Source organism: Aquarana catesbeiana, linkage group LG12 (assembly GCF_042186555.1).
Source record: "Aquarana catesbeiana isolate 2022-GZ linkage group LG12, ASM4218655v1, whole genome shotgun sequence".
NCBI classification, from domain to species: Eukaryota; Metazoa; Chordata; class Amphibia; order Anura; family Ranidae; genus Aquarana; species Aquarana catesbeiana.
Window position 1 is genome coordinate 197,285,494 of NC_133335.1, and position 23,203 is coordinate 197,308,696.

Sequence of the window (23,203 nt, forward strand, 5' to 3'; positions counted from 1 at the left end):
ACCCAACACATCACATCACCCAAAGAACATGGTGGTGGCAGCATCATGCCAAGAGGATGTTTTTCAGCAGTCGGGACTGGGAAACTGGTCAGAGTTGAGGGAAAGATGGATGGTGCTAAATACAGGGATATTCTTGATCAAAACCTGTACCACTCTGTGTGTGATTTGAGGCTAGGACAGAGATTCACCTTCCAGCAGGACAATGACCCCAAACACACTGCTAAAGCAACACTTGAGTGGTTTAAGGGGAAACATGTAAATGTGTTGGAATGGCCTAGTCAAAGCCCAGACCTCAATCCAATAGAAAATCTGTGGTCAGACTTAAAGATTGCTGTTCACAAGTGCAAACCATCCAACTTGAAGGAGCTGGAGCAGTTTTGCAAGGAAGAATGGGCAAAAATCCCAGTGGTAAGATGTGGAAAGCTCATAGAGACTTATCCAAAGTGACTTGGAGCTGTGATAGCCGCAAAAGGTGGCTCTACAAAGTACTTTAGTGACTTTAGGGGGGTGAATAGTTATGCACATTGACTTTTTCTGTTATTTTGTCCTATTTGTTGTTTGCTTCACAATAAAAAAAAAAAAGAAAAAACATCTTCAAAGTTGTGGGCATGTTCTGTAAATTAAATGATGCAAATCCCCAAACAATCCATGTTAATTCCAGGTTGTGAGAGAAAAACATGAAAAATGCCAAGGGGGGTGAATACTTTTGCAAGGCACTGTATATCCACCTGCTCTATGCAATGGTTTTGCATTTATTTAATTGAAACTGACTGTACACATGTAGCTTTCTCTCAACTAGTGCTCCTGGGCTAAAAAAGAAAAATCTATTGATTCCCCCATCTACAGCGCGGATGAAGGAATCCCCGCCGCCAGCTATTGTATTTAGCAGCCACTACTTCAGCGGCTGCTGAATACCCAGATAATGCCTGCATCTGATTGGATGCAAGTTCCATTTGGGCAAAACTTTTTTCTGACCTCTTTTTACAGAAATCGATCAAAAGATTGGCTTTTGTCAAGTGTAGGGATGCCGACAGGGCCAACCACAGCTCGCATTTTCATTGATTCAGCAGGAATCAGCCAAAGTTTAAACCACGTATGGCCACCTAAACGCCTAATAGCTTAGGTACGGTTTGACCTTCCAAAGAGCCCCTAGAAGACCGCACAGCCAGGTCCTTGACCTCTACTGAATCAGCAGTGGAGCAATGTCCAGAACAGAGGTTAAAATACACTCTAGACTGCTGATTGGACATTAAAAAAGCAACAGCATACTGATAATCCATCCCTGCTTACTCTGCAATACCTTCCTGCCAGCATGTTCAGTCTCTGCAAGTGTGCATGCAGCAGTGCCTGTTTGGCTCAGAGTGCGGTGCCTTCCTCTTCGTATGTGAATGTTGCAGTAGAAGGGATTACAGAAAATGACTATGAAGACAAATTTAGGCACTTTCAGTAGTTGCTATTAATTTTTTTTATGGTTTATATACAGTATCTCACAAAAGTGAGTACACCCCTCACATTTTTGTAAATATTTTATTATATCTTTTCATGTGACAACACTGAAGAAATGACACTTTGCTACAATGTAAAATAGTGAGTGTACAGCTTGTATAACAGTGTAAATTAAAAGAACAACTCAACACATAGCCAATAATGTCTAAACCTCTGGCAACAAAAGTGAGTACACCCCTAAGTGAAAATGTCAAAGTTGGGCCCAAAGTGTCAATATTTTGTGTGGCCACCATTATTTTCCAGCACTGCCTTAACCCTCTTGGGCATGGAGTTCACCAGAGCTTCACAGGTTGCCACCGGAGTCCTCTACCACTCCTCCATGACATCATCACAGAGCTGGTAGATGTTAGAGATCTCCACCTTCCGTTTGAGGATGCCCCACAGATGCTCAATAGGGTTTAGGTCTGGAGACATGCTTGACCAGTCCATCACCTTTACCCTCAGCTTCTTTAGCAAGGCTGTGGTCGTCTTGGAGGTGTGTTTGGGGTTATTATCATGTTGGAATACTGCCCCGTGGCCCAGTCTCCGAAGGAAGGGGATCATGATCTGCTTCAGTATATCACAGTAGATTGGTATTCATGGTTCCCTAAATGAACTGTAGCTACCCAGTGTCGGCAACACTAATGCTGCCCCAGACCTTGACACTCCCACCACCATGCTTGACTGTAGGAAAGACATTGTTGTCTTTGTACACCTTCACACACGCTTGACACCATCTGAAGCAAATAAGTTTATCTTGATCTCATCAGACCACAGGACATGGTTCCAGTAAGCTCGTCGTGCTCGTCTTCAGCAAACTGTTTGCGGACTTTCTTGTGCATCATCTTTAGATCATGGGATGACAGCCATGCAGACCAATTTGATGCAGTGTGTGGCATATGGTCTGAGTACTGACAGGCTGACTCACCACCCCTTCAACCTCTGCAGCAATGCTGGCAGCACTCATACGTCTATTTCCCAAAGACAACCTCTGGATATGACGCTGAGCATATGCACTCAGCTTCTTTGGTCGACCATGGCGAGGCCTGTTCTGAGTGGAACCTGTCCTGTTAAACCGCTGTATGGTCTTGGCCACCATGCTGCAGCTCAGTTTCAGGGTCTTGGCAATCTTCTTTATAGCCTAGGCCATCTTTATGTAGAGCAACAATTCTTTTTTTCAGAACCTCAGAGAGCTCTTTGCCATGAGATGCCATGTTGAACTTCCAGTGACCAGTATGAGAGCGATGATGCTAAATTTAACACACCTGCTCCCCATTCACACCTGAGACCTTTTAACACTAACGAGTCACATAACACCGGGGAGGGAAAATGGCTAATTGGGCCCAATTTGGACATTTTCACTTAGGGGTGTACTCACGTTTGTTGCCAGCGGTTTAGACATTAATGGCTGTGTGTTGAGTTATTTTGAGGGGACAGCAAATTTACACTGTTATACAAGCTGTACACTCACTACTTTACATTGTAGCAAAGTGTCATTTCTTCAGTGTTGTTACATGAAAACATATAATAAAATATTTACAAAAATGTGAGGGGTGTACTCACTTTTGTGAGATACTGTAACTATAGTAAGTAGTGTATCATTGCAATATACTATTGACTAGTACTATATGGAATTATCTATGGTCAATTCTGTGCAATTTTTAATGGTGATATATTTCCACTTTTATATTGTATGCATAATATACACAAATCTTTTAAATAAAGAGAAGTTAAAAAAAACTATAGTAAGTAGGTTTTTTATATCTGCTTGGCATTCAGCTTTAATTAATTGTTATTTTATTGTTTTTGTATTGTAAGGGTATAGCCAATAAAGTCTGCTCAGTCATTCCTTTTAATTCACCTGCAGCCATTTTGGCATTATATGCCAAATAGGCTTTCACCATCATTCGCATTCTTATGAAACTGGTTTAGAGTTATTACAGGTTTGTTCCTATGCACACATACTCTTGTTGGAGAGGTTTTCTAAACCAACAGGTATTTCTAAGAGCACCAGGCAAGAGTACCCATTGGGGAGGATTTACTAAAGGAAAATAGGTTTTTCAGTTTGCAAGGGAATTTTCCCTTAGCTTAGTGAATGTGGTGAAAATTCACTTTGTAAAGAATACCCAATCATGTGCAAAGGAAAAAGAAAAACAGTAGTTTTGCTTGAACATGATTGGATAATGGAAGTCAGCAGAGCTTTGCCTCATATAGCTCTGGAGAAAATCCACTTGCAAAGTTACCAGACTATTTGACTTTAGTAAATCAACCCCATTATCTCCATTTTTGTTTAATTTTCTATTTTAGATATCTGAATGCAGCCTTGAGTGATGGAAAATCCTTAAAGCGAGCCATGATAGGTAAAAGACTGTTGACCTGTAATGTTTGTGGATGATATGCTTCCTTTGCTTTTAAACGCTGCTAAGTCCCTCCATAAATCTTGGAAATGTTAAATGATTTAGAATGTTTTTGGGTACCCAGTTAGTTGATCTAAGATTAGTTGTTGATTAGTAAATTATAATATTGACCTTATGCTATGTACACACGATAGGATTTTCCTACAACAAAACCGTGGATTTATTTCCGATGGATGTTGGCTGAAACTTGTCTTGTATACACACGGTCGCACAAATGGTGTCAGAAATTTCGAACGTCAAGAACGCGGTGACATATAACACGTACGACCAGCCGAGAAAAATGAAGTTCAATAGCCAGTGCGGCTCTTCTGCTTGATTCCGAGCATGCGTGGAATTTCCTGCGTCGGAATTGTGTGCACACGATCGGAATTTCCGACAACGGATTTTGTTGTCGGAAAATTTGAGAACCTGCCCTCAAATTTTTGTTGTCGGAAATTCCGTCAAAAATGTCCGATGGAGCCTACACGCGGTCGGAATTTCCGACAACAAGCTCACATCGAACATTTGTTGTCGGAAAATCCTATCGTGTGTACAGGGCATCAGTGTTACTTTTCATTTGGTTATAAGGCCTACTATTAAACTAATGAGATAGCAAGGTCTATTTATACCTGCTGATGTTACATATTTTGTGAGGCTAAATACACCAGCATTGGTTTGATCTACTTCATAAGTGGCGAAGCCTTTCTGTGAACACTGAGAGCCAGATTGCACTTAAAGTAGAACTATAGGCAAAACTTTTGTTTTCAATTTGGATAGAGTAAGCCAGGGCTATGACCACTTATAAAGGTTTGTTTTTGCCATCTTTGTCCCATTGGGGAGATTTACCTTCACTTCCTGTCCCCTAGCCAAACAGGAAATGAGAGGAAATCCCTGCAAATTAAGGGAATTTCTTAGGGACACCCAGGTCACCAGAACTATTGGAAGATTTCCCCTCTATTACTTTTCTGGGGACAACCCAAAATTTGGGATTTTGTTTTACTTTTACTTTCAATGATAATGGTAAACAGGACAAATAGAGAGTGTGAATCACACAGACAGCCATAAAAACTGACAGGTGTTCTAATCCATCTCCTCTCCATCCAAAACTAAAAAAGTTTTGCCTTTAGTTGTACTTTAAAATTACTTTTTTATCAGTAACTGTCTGATAATTAGTCCTACTCTACTTATTACATTAATAAAAAAATTAGCTCAACATTTGGGTAAATTAAATATGGCCTGTCAGCTGTAATTTGTTTACCATGTTCTTTCTCTTGAACAAGTTATGAGCTCAATTAAATTGCTTATCTGTTAGATAGTGATTGTACAATGAGTGAAACTGTTGCATTCTACTGTACCAGTCAGGATAAATTTAGGCCGCCTAGACCACTGTTTTTATTATTTTTAAATCTTTCCCCCTTAAACCTTCCACTCCACCCACTCACCCATACCCATTCATGCATTTTTTATTTTTACTAATTAACGGTGTCACCTGACCATTCTGCACCTCTTTTGGAAGTAGAGATTGGTGATCTGCAACTGTAGTTCAGGCCTGCCAAAAGGTCTTGTTGTCCTGTGACTTTGGCACAATTGCTGGAAGTCTTCAGGACTTTATGAGCACTTCCCCACCGATGGACTCTTATGACAGCCAGTGGGCAGTGTTCACGTCACCAGGGAGTGACTTTGGAGACTCAGAAAACATTAAAACTTTTCAGGGCTTCTAACTTTTCTCTGCTCTAGACAAAGCTAACCCCCCGCCACCAGAAAAAAAATCAACTTTCTGTATGCATGCACGCTTTAAATAAAGATCATTTCTTTTTAAAGCTGATCTCCAGTCTAATAATAAGCATTAAAGTGGTTGTAAACTCAAATAAATATGACTGTCAGCCCCTCTGTTCTATCAAGCCATCCTACACAGTGTACATGTTTGTATAAAACAATGCCTCTAAATACCTTATCTACAATCTTTTCTGGCCGGTCATGTGACCTCTGACCACTCTCTCCCCTGATCTAAGGTCTACAGCGGGAGGGGCCTGGGAGGTCACGTGATCGATGTGCTGTCCGCTCAGCCCCTCGAGCTGTAGCCCTTAGATCGGAGGAGGAGAGCGCCCGGAGGTCATGTGACCGGCCAGAAAAGATCTGAGATAAGGTATTTAGAGGCATTGTTTTATACAAACATGCACAGTGTGTAGGATGGCTTGATAGAACAGAGGGGCTGGTAGTAGTCTTTATTTAACTTTACTGTCAGCTACTAATAGCGGCAGGAGGGGAGGGGCGACTCACATACACAGGAGCTGACAGTCGGGGAGGAAGGGGGAGAGAGGAGAGCAGCGGGATGACAGAGGCACGTAACCTGACCACGGTAATCGTGGATCAGTAGCCATGATTACCGTGGTCAGCACACTAAGGGGGACACAGGAAAAGGCAGGATCAACCTATTTTTTTTTTTTAGAGAGGGACAGATTAGACAGCACTGTGCAGTTTAACCTGCTATAGGGGAACAGGATGTCTTTTTTTTTTTTTTTTTTTTTTTTTTTTTTTTTAGGGTTACAACCTTGTTCTCTAGAATCTACAGATATTTCCTATTTTCTAAGTTAAATTGGCTAAAAATGGGTGTAATTAAAAGCAACATAAAATCAAGGTAGCCTGAGAAGGAGCTTGTTATAATATTGTGAAATATTACACCCTGACAGTTTTATGTGGCAGTTTATGAAAAAAAATAGTGAGCTGAACAAATTTACAATATTTTCTTTATAACTTTTTTTTTCTTTTTAATCAGGCAATTTTATTTTTTGCTTTTTGTAATCAGGCAATTGATTTTTATAAAATATATACTTTTATAAAATATTGTGGAAAATATATTTTACATTATAGGTGTATAGAATTATTGAGCTGCATCATAGGGTAAAGAAAGTCATAAGTACCAGGGGCTCATATGATTCCTCCTCCCCTGTCATTGGATAGAGGTGAAGTCTTTATTTGCGCCTTGATTAACTCACCTTGATGGTTAATCTAGAGTGTTGCTATTTAGGAGAAAGCAATCCAAAATTATTGTAAATATCAGCTATGGACAAACATTTTTACAATGCTTTGTGCATGTAAAATCTCTTGTCCATTTTTTTTTAAAGAAGAAAATAAACCTATATAAAACAGGATATAAATTCTTTTTTAAGAAGGGGAACAGTGCTCAGTAGGGACTAACAAAGTTCATCATCTTAACTTTTAACGTTAGTGGCGTTCTTATGGGAAACATAAAAACCAGTATATCTCTACTCATAAACTGCATTTATATCATTCATGTATAAATCCTGATCACAGCGTTGTCTCTAATAATTACGGTATTTTTGTTGCAGGAGACATGTAGTCTGGCCATAAACTCACTAATCTGTTGCATGTATACAGAGCCAGGCTCTGCTTTTAGGACCACTGTCTGTGTATGGCTAGAGTGATCTGTATACAGATAATTGAAATTATATAGATAGACGTTCTGCTTCTTAAAATGCAACTGTGTCTGTACTAAGTGATAGAGATCATCAGCAGGGACCCCACTAAAGAAACTATGTTTGAAAGAATTTTCAAAAATAAGGACCAATGGGAGGTCACATGACAGAAAACAACTATTGTAATAGCTAGTAATACATATATCAGTGGTTTCCAAACTTTGACCCGGGGGCCAGATGTGGCCCTTTGCTTGCTTTTATCAGGCCTTTGGGATGCTATTTTATTCACTGATACCAATGAAGGGCACAATTCCTTCCAATGACATCAACAATGGGGCACAATTCCTCCCAATGACACCAACAATGGGGCACAATTACACCAAAGATGGAGCACAATTCCTCCCAATGACTCCAACAATAGGGCCCAATAACACCAATGATGAGGCACAGTTTTTCCCTACGACACCAACAATGGGGCCCAATGACACCAATGAAGGGTACAATTCCTCCCAGTGACACCAACAATGTGGCCCAGTGACACCAATGAAGGGCACAATTCCTCCCAATGACCCCAATTATGGGGCCCAATGACACCAATGTCTAGGTTCTCGTGGTCAGAAAGAAAGACAAGCAATCTACCACCTGGCCGGGATCAAAGGGTCACCCGTTCAAGACAATACAATATAAAATACAGGGTATTGGCTACAGTAAATGCTTCCCCCCATTGCCCCTCCTGTCCAGATCCCCTTCCTTCTGCTACCAGCACCTCCCCTCACAGCACCGCTGGCTTTCTCTCCTCTCCTGTCGGCTGCTGTAAGGAATCTTCAGGATGAAGAGTAGGGCCCTTTCCTATTGTGAATGAACACAGTGAGTAATTGATAATGATCACCTAATATGTTCATTCATAACTGAAGCATAATAAACTATGTTTACTGTGCTTCAGTTTGTGAATAAACAAGGAGAATGTGCAGAGCTCTTCCTTTTCATTCTTTCTGTGCAGCTGAAACTGCAGAGATTGAGATTCAGGACTGTGTCCTCAATCACTCTCTCTCTCTGTTTTAAAAGTAAGACATCAGAAGTTTAGACCCCTGACATTTCACCAAAGCCCCCAACAGGGCTGCTAAATATATAGGAAAAAATAAAATAAATAAAACTGTAAAAAAAAAAAAAATAATAAAAATAAAAACTGACACAATCCACTGCTTTACTGACACCGTCCACTGCACTGACACCATCCTCTGCCCTACTGACATGGTCCTTTGCCTTACCGACATGTCCACTACTCTACGGACACCATCCTCTGCCCTACTGACACGGTTCTTTGCCTTACTGATGTGTCCACTACTCTACAGACACCATCCTCTGCCCTACTGACATGGTCCTTTGCCTTACTGACATGTCCACTACTCTACGGACACCATCCTCTGCCCTACTGACACTGGCCACACATCGTCCACTGCCCTACTGATACTGTCTACATTTAAGCTAGGCGAAGTTTATATTTTTACAGTCAAATTTGTTTTATTATATTTTTCTAAGTTTTCCTTACTATTTAGTTATGTAGTTAATTTTTAAAAAAAAGAGAAAACGCTGGGAGTGGCGGGGCACCGAACCCCAGTGATCTTTGATGTTGTTCAGGTAGATCTTCTCCACCTCTCAAAGGTTGCCTGCCCCTGGTCTAGAAGTTACTGGCGTACAGCAACATTGCAGAATCTCCTTCAGTAGATATCCAGTTTATATTTAACATTTTTTCCTAAAGACACTTCTACTCTGGGATCTGGTGCCCTGGCATTTAGTCACATGGTCCCAGTTGAAGGGCAGGGTCAATTTTCAAGGCAGAGTTTAGGGCTTTAGTAATGTTTGTTACCAGCACCAGAGGGTTCCTGAGCAAGCTTGTTTTTCTGCAAAGGTGTTTAACTTTCTCTTTTACCATACATATACATGCACTGGAGCAGGAAAGTTAGGATACGAGGCATCGTATTATTATTAAATCTGCTTCCCATCTGTATATTGAAGACAAACATGTAAATGGCTTCATTTTTCCTGCTGTCAAAATTCCAAATACAGAACTGTCCCATTGTTTTTGAAAGTTTGCCTGACCCACATAATTTCTACAGGTGAATCCTTTGACAGAAGGCCAGAAAGAATTGTGTTCGCACATCTGGCTCCTACTTGTAAATGTATTTATTACCCGTTCAGTCAAGTGTGCAGCTAACATGTGAAATGTACAGGAGTGAGATCAGCTACACTCGCTACTAGCCGTACTGCATCCCCTTTCCGAGAACTACACAGGTTTTTCTCTAGTGGGACCTGCTGACAGCCAAAAACTCCAAACTTAATCTGAAATATTTAAACAGTGTTAAACTGGCACTGGGGAAATCCTGTACACACTCCCTGTACTGCAGCTGATTTACGGGCTGCCAAGTGCCATCCCCTCAGCTAGACTCCTGCAGGGTTAATGAGAGGTCTCCATAACACCACGGTATGGGGGTGTAATTACCAGCAGCCAAGAAGCGTTAATTCTGTTTTAATTAAAGTAAACATGGAGGCAATGACACTACAGGGGTGCAACCAGACATTACACCCCCCCCCCCCGTATGCATTAACTCTACCGGTGATAGTGTTGCAAACCTCAATCCAGGTGATTTTGTGAGCTGCTGCTTTCTAATGCCGCGTACACACGATTGCACATTCCGACAACAAAATCCATGTTTTTTTTCCGACGGATGTTGGCTCAAACTTGTCTTGCATACACACGGTCACACAAATCTTGTCGGAAATTCCGAACGTCAAGAACGCGGTGACGTACAACACGTACGACGGCACTAGAAAAGGGAAGTTCAATAGAAAGTGCGCCACCCTTTGGGCTCCTTCTGCTAATCCCTTGTTAGTAGAAGTTTGGTGAGAGACAATTCACGCTTTTCAGCCTCGTGCTTTTCCGATTGTTACTGCTCTTCAGTTTGTGCTTGTGGGTTCGTATCTGGTTTTCAGTGCTCGCCCTCCCCCAAGCGCACGTGAGGTCCGTATAAAATATATGGAGTACTTTGTGGGTAGGGGGGGCCATTGATATGCCAGAAAATGTTTAATAAACATTTTAAAAATACATTTTTTTGGTTAAACTGATATAATATTTCCTTTGATTTACTGCTTGTGTTTCTTTTAGCTGTCTCCTAGGTTCTCCAATGGGCTTTTTTTTGGACATTTTCTTCAATAGTGCAAATGTAATTTATTTGATACATGAGGTGACAATCTCTTCTTCAGCGAACTATTATGTGGTGGGTCTGCTACACACACACACCTTGTTTTTGTTGTTATTGTATGTAATGCATTACTGTTAAAAATATACATCATTTTCAGGACCATGAATTAATTTTGCAGAGTCACAAAAATGGCATGATTGTGGCAAATTATAAAGCACTGTTGGAGTTATTTACTAAAGGAAAATCCACTTTTTACTACAAGTGCACTGCAAAAGTGTACTTGAAACTGCACTGAAAGTGCACTTGTACTGCAAAGTGGATTAGCCTATAGTAAACAACCCCCATTTCAGTGTAAACACCAACTTAGTCCAAAAAATGATATTGAGCATTGAAGGAAGAAGCCGCACATTGTTTAGTAGAAAACTTTTTACTCTGTGCACATTCACATGTGCGTTAGAAAATGGTTTTTGAACAAACCAACATCTTTTAGTAATAACATTTATTTTTTTGACAGTACAAATAGCCTTTTTTGTGTTAAAACAGGCATGTTTAAAACAATGAAACAATACACAACTCAGGAACTTACAAAGTTCAACTTTGACAAAGTGAAGGCAATATCAGACATTAGTATGTACAAACTGTGTTGATCTTGCCTTCATCAGATGGGGTGAAATTTTGAAGATGCACACAAATTGAGAGTCAAAATGGGGATTTCCCTCCTGATCCCATGCCTAATGTCAACATGTGCTAGCCCCCATCATGGGGGATCAATGGACGTGTTTCGAGGGTGCAACCCCTTCCTCTCATCTCTTTTATTTGCGAGGAAGGGGTTGCACCCCCAAAACGCGTACCTTGATATCACATGGTGGTAGATAGCACATGTTAACACACTGTGTGCATCTTCAAAATTTGGCTTTCTAAAAAATATTTCAAATGTGTGAAAATACTAAAAATAAAAACAAACTAGAAGAATTTTTTTTTTTTTAGATTCTGCCTAAAACATCAATGATGTTTTTGAGTCTTTCACATCATTGATGTCTTTCTTGATCTTTTGTAAATCACGATTGCCCACCATGATCTCCCCGATGAGGACGTTGTGAAATGCGAATCTTCTTCCACAACATCCACATCACCTAAAATTAAAAAACACACCATGTATTATAAATTTGCAGGCATCCATCTATTACCAGAAGCTGTGGTCTCAGACACTCACCTGTTGTGGTCACTATTTCGCCCACTTCATAAACCTCTCCTTCCTCCACATCTTCCAGTTGTGGTGTAGGGATTTGCTTTTCTTTCGGAGGTGGGGGGGGTCCCTGGTGTCCTCAGATGTCTCGAGTCTTTTCTCCCATATGTGATTAAAAAAAAAGTATACTTAGCACACAGATATTTGAGGCCAGAAATAGTAATATGAAACATTGCTTGGAAGTGTCGTACAATTGTCTTTTTTGGCAGAGTTCCAAGCTGAAGACATTATTTTTTTCCCTTTCTAAAGCTGGAATACTTACCTTTTTTGTACAATTTTCACACATGGAGACACCCCTAGTATCCACCTGTGTGGGACATCCTAAAAAGTTTGTTCTGGTGTCCCACACTATTGCTCCTGCGTCCAGATGTGTAAACAGCTGCTGAGTGTCCTCTGCTTACACTGAATCAAGTTTGCATTTCATTCTAGTACAAAACCAACTAGACAACAATGTCATAAACTTCTTTTACTACAAATAGGCCTGAACAAATGTAGTTAACCTTTATCTGCCAAAAACATCGTATTAGTGGGCGAACGAATGATGTTTACTACGAACGATTACTGTGCACACAAACCTGAAAGTTGCCATTTGAAATTGTACAACAGTAAAGAAAAGCACATGGAGCAGCATGCAAGTAATAATAATAGGAACACACGACAACTACTTACTTTTTTGAAGAACTCTCTTGATCTTTCTGTACTGATCCTGCTCCCGTAACGCGCGTGCGTCGTATGTATGATCTGTGAGAGGAGGAAGGAGTATCGGAAGCGCCGATCATTAGAAGGAAGGTACAATTTTAACTTGGTGCATCAGTGGCCTATCCTAGCCTGACATTAGGGTTTATCTTGTGTTGTTTCTTGCAGAGAAAATGGATCTATTCAATGGTGAGGACTTTATCCCCAAATTCATTGATATGTACAGGGAGCTGCCCTGTCTATGGCAGGTAAACCACCCCTTTTATAACAATAAAACAAAGAGGTAGGCAGCGCTGGATCAATTCCTGGAATTTGTGATCCCTGCGGCAGACATCCCCTATTTGAAGGCCCTAATTGGTGGCATGAGGAGCACTTATAAGGAGCACTTATAATAGGGAGCGCAAGAAGGTCCAGGATTCCCAGAGATCAGGAGCTGCAGCAGATGACATTTATGTACCCAGGCTGTGGTACTATGACAGACTGCATTTTCTGGCAGGCTAGACTGAACCCAGGCCAGCACTCTCCTCTTCCTTCCTTCAAGGCTTCCTTCCACCTCAGCTGAGGCTTTCAACATCCAACCTGGGCCTTCCAGCCAGAAAGAAGTGGAGGAGCTCAGCTTGAGCCAGGTATAGCATTGTTCAACATATTTCTAGTCAAATAATTAATGATGTTAACCAGATGTTATTATTGATCAGTAATTTCTGATTTTACAAAGTATTTTACATATCAATAGACAGTAGTGACCACAAATGATTGGGACAAGAATGAAAAATGCTGGGATCAGAATGATAGTCTTTTCTATTTATTAAAATTCAATTTGCAACAGTCATGAGCTGAAAATTGTGTGTGATTGATGAACCAAAAACTAAAACTATGTCCCTTTTTCATACACAGGAAAGTCTCATCCAGGAGGAGGCTGTGTAAAGCGGCAGCCAGGTGATGGCAGGGGTAAGTGGCAGCCAGGAGGTGGCCAGGCCTAGTAGCTTGCCCGAATACCAGGTCCCTCCCCTCCGCCTTCCAAAAAAAAGTCCCAGGAAGAGGAGTAACCTGGAGAAGGCAGCACTTGGCCTATTTTAGAAGGCTACTGCGGCTCTCATGGCAGCCTGCAAAATGCAGGAAATGGAGGCGGGCCAACGCCTCTTATGTGAAGAAGTTATCTTGACATAAAACGAAAGAAAAAATTTTGGAGATCACTATAAAAAAAATAGGAGATCTGTTTAAAAAAATAATATATAAACAAAAATTCTAAACATTATTATGGAGATCTGACGAAAAAAAAAAAAAATATTAATGAGATCACGAAAAATAATAAAGAAATCAGTTTGCCAGAATATCAGCAGCAAAACAACTTCATTATTCTAGCATTATAAAGAAGAAGAGAATGCGCTGCATTAACAGATTTTAAAATTTGTAGCGTGACGAATGTGCTATCTCCATTACAAATGTTAGTTTTACCAGAACGAGCGCTTCCGTTTCGTACTTGATTGCGCGCATGCGTGGAACTTTGTGCGTCGGAATTGTGTACACACGATCGGAATTTACAAGAACAGATTTTCTTGTCGGAAAATTTGAGATCCAGATCTCAAATTCAGATTCCGACGGAAAATGTCCGATGGAGCCTACACACGGTCGGAATTTCCGACAACGAGCTCCCATCGAACATTTGTTGTCGGAAAATCCGATTGTGTGTACGGGGATAAGAGTGATAGAACAAAGTTTTAATTGATACGTAGGAACCACAAATTAAGTGGCTCAGGGCTCTTTTGCATCAGACAAGTGACATCATTTGTGGATTACAGGGTGAGTGGCGAACCATCATTTTCACCCTCTTGTTAATGTGCACATTCAATGTATCAAAATAACACTCAGGGAGGCAAGCTGCTGATTATTACATGTTCTGTAATAGCCTGAGGGTGGGAGCGAGAGAAAAACATCAAGCTAATGAACCGTCTTGTAATGAAGATGCACAGCAGAGAAAAACAGCTTGTTAGCATGGGGGAGAGGGGTTACCCCAAATTAACCTTTCTGTCCACTGCAGACTCCTAATGACACAGCACGAAGATGTTTTTTTACTGTGGTAAAGGAGATTCAACATTGTCTGGGACAAAACAGAATACTTCTATGTGTTATTTATCTTAAAGGCGACACAGCAGAATTGGACAGTGCTGGGCAGTGCTGGGTTTCAGTTTAAAGGAACATTCAATAGAACGTTGTTCACAAAGGACATTAGGGCATTCCTGGAAGGAAAGTGGTTTAAGGCCCAGTTTTGGGCATTTAAGGGCCCTTTCACACGGGCAGACTGATCGGGTCAAGCAGACCCCCCAATCTCCTCTATGGAGCAGCGGGTGACAATGGACATGTGTTTATAGACACTCGCCAATGTCCGATCCACTAAAAAGAGACAGATGGCGATCCTATCCCCGTCCGTCTGGCGAATCAGATCGGATGTCAGACAGATGTAAACGGACCAGCAGCCTGTTTACATCCTACCGCCCATAGAGGAGAGCAAGCTGTGTCTGCTCTGCATAAACAGAGTATACATGGACCAACCATCTGTCAGTGGACAGATTCAGTGGCGGCTGGTGAAGTTTTAGGATGGGGGGGTGCCAGACCCCGCCCTTCCTTTTTGACCCCTCCCACTTGGTGAAAACGGGCGTGGTTTCAGCAAAATAGTGGGCATGGCTCTAAGGTGGTGTGGTCTGAGATGAACGAGGGATGGAGGGAGAGGGAGAGAGGGACAGCAGGCCCAGATCCTACACAACAATAGAAATATGTGTATTCTAGAAAGTTTAACAATCAGCAGAAAAAGATACTCCAAACACCTGGTGTTAGCACTTCAATCATCCCAGCACCATGGTTGTTACGGTGTCAGGATGATTGAAGCGCATTATTTCTATTATTACATTGTAATATAAAATTAAATCATTCAACTCACCATAATGCAGAATCAGTGGGAGCCCCGAGTGTGTCACTAGCCACGTCGCCTACAACCAGATGCCATCAGGCTTCCCCAGCAGTCCGTCCTTACATCAGGTGCCCCCAGCGGAGTTCCTCCTTACATGCAGCCTGTGTCACATCAAATGCAGCCTCTGTCACATAAAATGCAGCCTCTGTCCCCCCAAATGCAGCCTCTGTCTCCCCAAATGCAGCCTCTGTCCCCCCCCCAAATGCAGCCTCTGTCCCCCCCAAATGCACCCTCTGCCCCCCCAAAATTCAGCCTCTGTCCCCCCCAAATGCAGCATCTGTCCCCCCCAAAATGCAGCCTCTGTCCCCACCCAAATACAGCCTCTGCCCCCCCCCCCCAAAATGCAGCCTCTGTCCCCCCCCAAAATGCAGCCTCTGTCCCCCCCAAAATGCAGCCTCTGTCCCCCCCAAATGCAGCCTCTGCCCCCCCCAAATGCAGCCTCTGCCCCCCCAAATGCAGCCTCTGGCCCCCCCAAAATGCAGCCTCTGTCCCCCCCCCAATGCAGCCTCTGTCCCCCCCCCAAATGCAGCCTCTATCCCCCCCAAAATGCAGCCTCTGTCCCCCCCCCAAAATGCAGCCTCTACCCCCCCCCAAATGCAGCCTCTGTCCCCCCCCAATGCAGCCTCTATCCCCCCCAAAATGCAGCCACACTGGTGGCAGCATTCTTCCTGTTTCCTCTCTCAGGTGCAATGAGAGAGTGAAGCAGGAAGTGACATCTGACTCAGGGCAGATGTCAATCAAATCTGAAGCGCCGAGTAGCTTCCACCCGGCGCCTGTAGTATCTATTACTATGGCCGGGCGGAAGCTACTCGGCACTTCAGAATCTCGTGATTGCATAGACGTGGCACTTCCCATAAGTGCACTATGTCCGGCGTCCGAACACAGTGCACTTAAGGACCTTTTTTTTCCTTTTTTTTTTTTTTAAAGGGCCAGTAATAAAAAAAAAATTTTTTTTTTTACTTTTTTTTTTTTTGCTGCCTGGAGGGGGGGGGGGGGGGGAGGGGAGGGGGGGCGACGACGCCCAGGTGCCCCCTATGGACGGGCCGCCACTGGACAGATTCATTGCTGAGCAGGCAGACTCCAACGAAGCCCATCCTGTGTGTAAGGGGTCTAAATCAGAACTACACCTATCAATTTATTTGTTACATTCAAGGCATACCATGAATGACAACGGTCATAGTTGCCTGTGCTCCCAACGAAACTGTAAAGCCATCAAATGGCTGGGGTCATAACTGATCACATGTACAGCACTATAGCAACTGCAGATCAAACTAAGGCTAAGATGGCAGCTTCCTTGACTAGGATAGGAGGGATTAATTTCACTTTAAAGTGCAATTGTGCTAAAAGTACAGGTGTCCTCTAAGTTTTCGGGGCTCAAGTGAGATTTCTGGGGATGGGTTGTTAAAGTGGAACTTTACCCATAACAACTTGATAAAAAAATAATGTTCTTTAGCAAGGAACATATATATTCCACATTGATAACTATGCTACCAAAATTGGTGTGTGCTATAAATTGCCTCCAGCATTTATTCTGTTTCATCTTGCTGGAGGCTGCCATTTTGCTGAAGCCCAGAGTCCCTGAGCAGCAATCTTTAGGCTGTCAGCAGATCGGCCTTTAGTGGCTCTGATTTTTGGCACAGTGCCGAAAAATAGAGAGCAACTGAGCATGTGCAGAGCAGGGTGAGACAGTGTTTTACTGGATTTTAAACAGTATAGGCACTTCATGTTTTATATAGCTGTACCTGCGAAAGCGGCCAGGCTGAAGTGACCTAGCAGGACTTAATTTTTTCACTAAAGTTCCACTTTAACCACTTCAATACAGGGCACTTATACACCTTCCTGCCCAGACCAATTTTCAGCTTTCAGTGCTGTCGCAGTTTGAATGACAATTGCGCGGTCATACAACACTGTAACCAAACTAAATTTTTATCATTTTGATCCCATAAATAGAGCTTTCTTTTGGTGGTATTTGATTACCTCTGCGTTTTTTATTTTTTGCTAAACAAATAAAAAAAGACCGAAAATTTTGAAAAAAAATAAAAGTTTTGCTTTTGTTTCTGTTAAAAAATTTTGTAAATAAGTAAATTTTCTCTTTCACTGATGGGCACTGATAAGGCGGTATTGATAGGCGGCACCGAGGAGGTGGCACCAATGAGCGGGCACTGACGATGGGCACTGATGGGTGGCACTGATATGCAGCACTGATGGGCATTGATAGGTGGCACTGATGGGCACTCATGAGTGGCACTGGTGGGCACTGATAGGCGACACTGATGGGCACTGAAAGGCTGCAAAGATGGGTTCTTATGGGTGGCACTGATAGGCGGCACTGGGCTCTGATAGGCGACACTGCTGGGCACTGATACGTGGCACTGATACGCGGCACTGATAGGCATCCCTGGTGGCACTGGCAGTGGTAGGCATTGTGAGTGGGCACTGATTGGCAGCTGCCTGGGCATTGATTGGCAGCTGCCTGGGCACAGATTAGTATTTCCCTGGGGGTCTAGGGGCATACCTGGTGGTCCAGTGTGGATGGCCATCCTGGTGGTCCTGGGCGGCTTCCCTGGTGGTCCTGGGTGGGATCCGAGGGGGGGCTGTGCTCAGACCCCCCCTGTCAGGAGAGCATCCAATCGGCACTCCTCTACTCGCGTCTGTCAGACGCGAGTGAGGAAAAGCCGATCACCGGCTCTTCCTATTTACATCGTGATCAGCCGTGATTGGACATGGCTAATCACGTGGTAAAGAGTTTCCGTCAGAGAATCTTTACCTAGATCGGTGTTGCGGGGTGTCAGACTGACACCCCGCAACAACGTTTGCCGTGATGCGCGTCCCGGGGGCGCGCAGCGGCTTAATATCCTGAGGACGTCATATGACGCCCAGTCAGGGTGTTGAAACCACTTTGCAGCCATCATTTTGCTATATGGCAGGCGGCAAGTGGTTAAGTGCTTCAGTCAGTTTTATGCCCCGTTCACACGGTCGGACTTTGTTCGGACATTCCGACAACAAAATCCTAGGATTTTTTCCGATGGATGTTGGCTCAAACTTGTCTTGCATACACATGGTCACACAAAGTTGTCGGAAAATCCGATCGTTCTGAATGCGGTGACGTAAAACACGTACGTCGGGACTATAAACGGGGCAGTGGCCAATAGCTTTCATCTCTTTATTTATTCTGATCATGCGTGGCACTTTTGTTCGTCGGATTTGTGTACACACGATCGGAATTTCCGACAACGGATTTTGTTGTCGGAAAATTTTATATCCTGCTCTCAAACTTTGTGTGTCAGAAAATCCGATGGAAAATGTCCGATGGAGCCCAGACACGGTCGGAATTTCCGACAACACGCTCCGATCGGACATTTTCCACCGGAAAATCCGACCGTGTGTACGGGGCGTAAGAGTTAGGTCAGAGTAAGGAGTCATGGCATGTTGGGTGCTGGGATTTCTTCTTACAACAAATGTAATCTTTTACATTTTTACATATTACTAAAATGTGATTTCTGGTGACCTTCCAGCTGGAGATTATGAAAGAATTACATACATACAGTTATCTTCCAGACAGATTTTGTAAGGACAAAATGATATAGTGTGTTTTGTTTTTTTTAAATAAAATGTCAGTTGGTCCAGTTTCAGATCTTCAGGACAAGATCACATAGTGCCGGTTTCTATACAATTTTCACTCCCGTCCTGTAAGTAGGTCCGATAGATCAGAGCAGAAACAGACATTAATGGGTTTTTCAATTTTAAGAATCATTTCAGATCAGATTATTGGACAGACCTAAAAGTGTTTTGTCTCTTTAGTGGTATGTTGTCACATATACGAGTCTCAGTGTCAGGAGCGATAGAGGAGATTTGAAGGACTCTCTTTTCTTCACTTTCCTCCTTTTTAGCCTCAGGCAAATCTTGAAGTGAACAGAACTGCTCAGATTTCAGAAAAAGTTGAATTTCCAGTTAATATAGCACTGTCATGTGTACACATTACCTTTCTAATAAGCCCAGAGAAAGTATCACACTGCTCCAGGGGATACTCCAGAGGTATTTTTTAATATTAGTGTTATGTTTATTTATGATCAAATGTAGACCGTACCAACACGGCACAGCTAGAGGGGTTGAACAAATAGCTGGAAAATGGACGCTGAAAAGAATGGCTGTACCATGTATTTCAAAGGAGGTTTATAGTCTTACATTGTGATACATCCAAGATTACTGAACAAAACTATAGAAACCAACAGCATACAATCTCCTGTCTGCTTTTATAGCTAGAATCTTTAATTCATTGTGAATTAATTCTGGTAATGTATTAATTTAGTCTAACGCATAAACAAGAGCAGTGTATAGCGTTTCTGAAGACATTTATACATTATGGCAAAGGTGAATTAAGATTAAAAAGAAGACAAACTAAAGTCAACCTGTTGAAACAGTACAAACTGGCATAGCTCTGATATGTCTGTGCATATTGCATGTGAATAATTGTCTGCTGCACACTCTGGGAGTCTTTGAACCCAGCCATATGCACGTGACGTATTGTATGTACTTTGATACCCTCTTGTGAATTGTTTTTTGGTAAAGACCAAGTTAGATGGCATCTGAAATCTTCATGCGATCATTGCACCAAGGAAAGAAAAGATTAGCATGCACAACTTATTGTAAAACTACACTGACCATAACAGCCCTTGTATTGGGTCACATTGGGGTTGGTTTACTAAAACAGTGCCCTCCAAACTGCAGCCCTGGCTTGCCTTTATCCGGCCCTTGGAGTACTATCCCTTCCACTAATACGAAACACTTTCCTGCCAACTGACACCAACATTGGGGCACCATTTCTCCCACTGACACCAACAATGGGGCACTATTCCTCCAGTGATAGCAATGATGGAGCACTATTCCTCCCCCTAATACCAAATGTGGTGATATTTTGTTCCCACTGATGCCAGGAAATTTTTTCACTCCTGCTGGCCATAGTCCGGTCCCCTAAAGTCTGAAGGACAATAAACTGGCCCTTTGTTTAGTAAGTTTGGAGACCCCTGTACTAAAGGGTAATAGGCTGGTCACTTAGGCAAGGGAAGTTGCACAAAGGAATTTTTCCCAGAGTTTAGTGAATGTTCTGAAATTTCACTCTGCAAAGACCCCAACCACGCAGTATGAAAAAAAAAGAAAAACTTTTTTGCATTGCACATGATTGGATGATAGAAGTCAGCAGAGCGTCACCTCATTCACGAAGCTTTTAGGATAGTTCCCTTGAATATTGAACAGCCTATTTACCTTTAATCGGTAATCAACCCTCTGACTTCAACTCGGCACTCATACACCATATGGACAACGTTTTTTACGATACCTGTCCAGTTCACCTACACTATATGGCCTTTTTTTATTTATCTTTATTTATTTGTCTTTCTGGTTCAGTTCCCCCACTGTATATTTACTAATCTGCCAAGGAGAGAAGCTTCTTTTGGCAAGACAGGCCATAGATGATCTCTCGATTCCCTCCTCAACACTAACTGTATCCCCCCCGCCCCCCGGAGCTATTTTGTTCTCCCACTGGGGGGGGGGGGGCTGGGGCAGGGAGCCATCCTTGTGGGGAGACCACAATGATTATTGCTAGCGGCTAAAGCTGCTGGCAATAGTTGCATGCTAGAAACCCAACATGATGGTTGTACCAAAGTCGATCGATGAATCAACTTGGGTACAATCGGCCTACCCATACATGGATTCGAACCATCTATGGCTGGCTTAACCTAATTTTTCTTAAACACAAGACAACAGATGACACAAAACCACAAGGGAAAAGAGAAGCGGTAAAGACACATTGGAAAATTGAACTTTGTACATTAAATACGCAAAAAGTATCAAAAATGTAAAGTGTACCTAAATATTGTGTCAGGTTCTGGAGCTATATCGATGGAATACAAGCCAAACAAGTGACTTCCCAGTGGTCACTCTTGGAGAGACGTCTCCCATCCATGGCTATCCTACGTTTAAAATTTATCTAAACCCCATAACAAAAATGTAATAAATTTCATCATATCAGACAGATGTGGTGGCTGTATTGGTTCTTTGTTTTTTTTTTTTTTTCATATCAGTTGACTTGCCAGTAACAGTCTTCCTGTGCCAGGGTGGCAGTGCCTACTCACCATATTGGAGCAGTATTGTCACCATAGGCTAGGAAGTGTGTTAGGACTACAGAACACCTTCCCCTTTCCTCGAGGGAGGTGTTCTGTACATTACATGGCAAACTGGCCAGAGCTAAAAACATGCAGATTTTAGAGCAGCACGTGAGTTCACTACAGCAGAGTGGATTTCTGGCAGGATCAACTGTTATTTTTTTGCACGTACCAACAAATATATCAGAATACTTACAATGGTATTTTTACCAGACCAAAATGGAGCAAGCAAGAGAAAATAATTGACGGGTTTATATCCACTTTAGGTTCACATGGGTGTTCGAAAGAAAAGCGTGTTAACCTCTTGGCGCTGACAGCACGCAAATATGTGGCCTCTCAGCGAGTGGGCCGCATATTTGAGTACTACACTACAAAAACAGCTTTGCCGAGAGCGCGCACCCTGCGCACTCCTGGCACAGTTACTGGCGGCTAATGGAAAGCTTACTGATCAAGTGACCGCCGTGACAGCCAATCATGGCGGTCACATGATCATAAACCCTGCCCCTGGCATCTGAAACCCCTTAAAGGGTGGGGAGGCACCGGTGCCAAGGGGTTAAAACACTTGTTGCATATATCATTGCGAGATGGATTTTTTTTTTCTTTTATTGTTTTTGACATTTTTGTAAGGTTCTCTTCTTCTTCATTTGAAAGGAAATAATTAAAAGCAAAATCTTTTCAAACACCATGCAAGCACTTAAAACATGTTTGAGATGCACAGTGATGCAAAGCAGCACAAATTCATTCTGAATTTTTGCACTAGACTTTTTGCTTATGTTACAGAATAGGCATTGGCTTTACAAAGCATTCCGAAAACTTCAGTTATGTAAAGTAGATGCCTGTTCTTTATGTCCTTGTAAAATAGGCTTTAAGATACCCATAGACATGAGATGCAGTCACTCAATGTATCAAACAGTTCTGAAAGTCATAGCCAAGAGACCCCCCAGAGACCGAAGTGATCAGACAGGTGAGTAGACTTTGTCCATTCGCTGTTCCCAATGCTGTATCCTGGCCTAGGCCGACTATGCCCAGGCCTAGGGCAGCACTTTGCAGGGGAGCAGCACGGAAAGAGTCTCCGCTGGATTGCGCTGTTAGTGTAGCACCAGTCTTATGGGTCGGATTGGGCTGAGATGCAAATAAGTCTAGCACCCCCATAAAGCAGCTGCACTGCTTCCGGTATGAAAGCGGCCGGTATTCCGCAACTGTGGGGGGGGGGGGGGGGCGCTGCTTCTAATTTTGACTGTCCTATCATCCTGGACCACAAACCTTTCTCACTGTGCTATATGTTTTCTGCTGCACCATTGGCACCGTTATATCTTCTTTGTCCTCTCCATAAAATTAACAGAAATTTGTGCTTAAAGTAGAACTATAGGCAACACTTTTTTTTTCATTTTGGAAAGAGTAAGAGAGGGTTATAGCCCCTGTCAGTTTATTCTTTCCATCCCTGTCCCATTGCAGAGATTTCCCTTCACTTCCTGCCCCATAGCCTAACAGGAAGTGAGAGGAATTCTATGCAAATTAAGGGAATCCCCCCCCAGGCCCTCAGAACTAGTGTCCCCCACTGGAAAATTTCGGGGTGGGTCTTAAACAGCAAGGGGTGTAAAATAGAGAGAGAGTAAC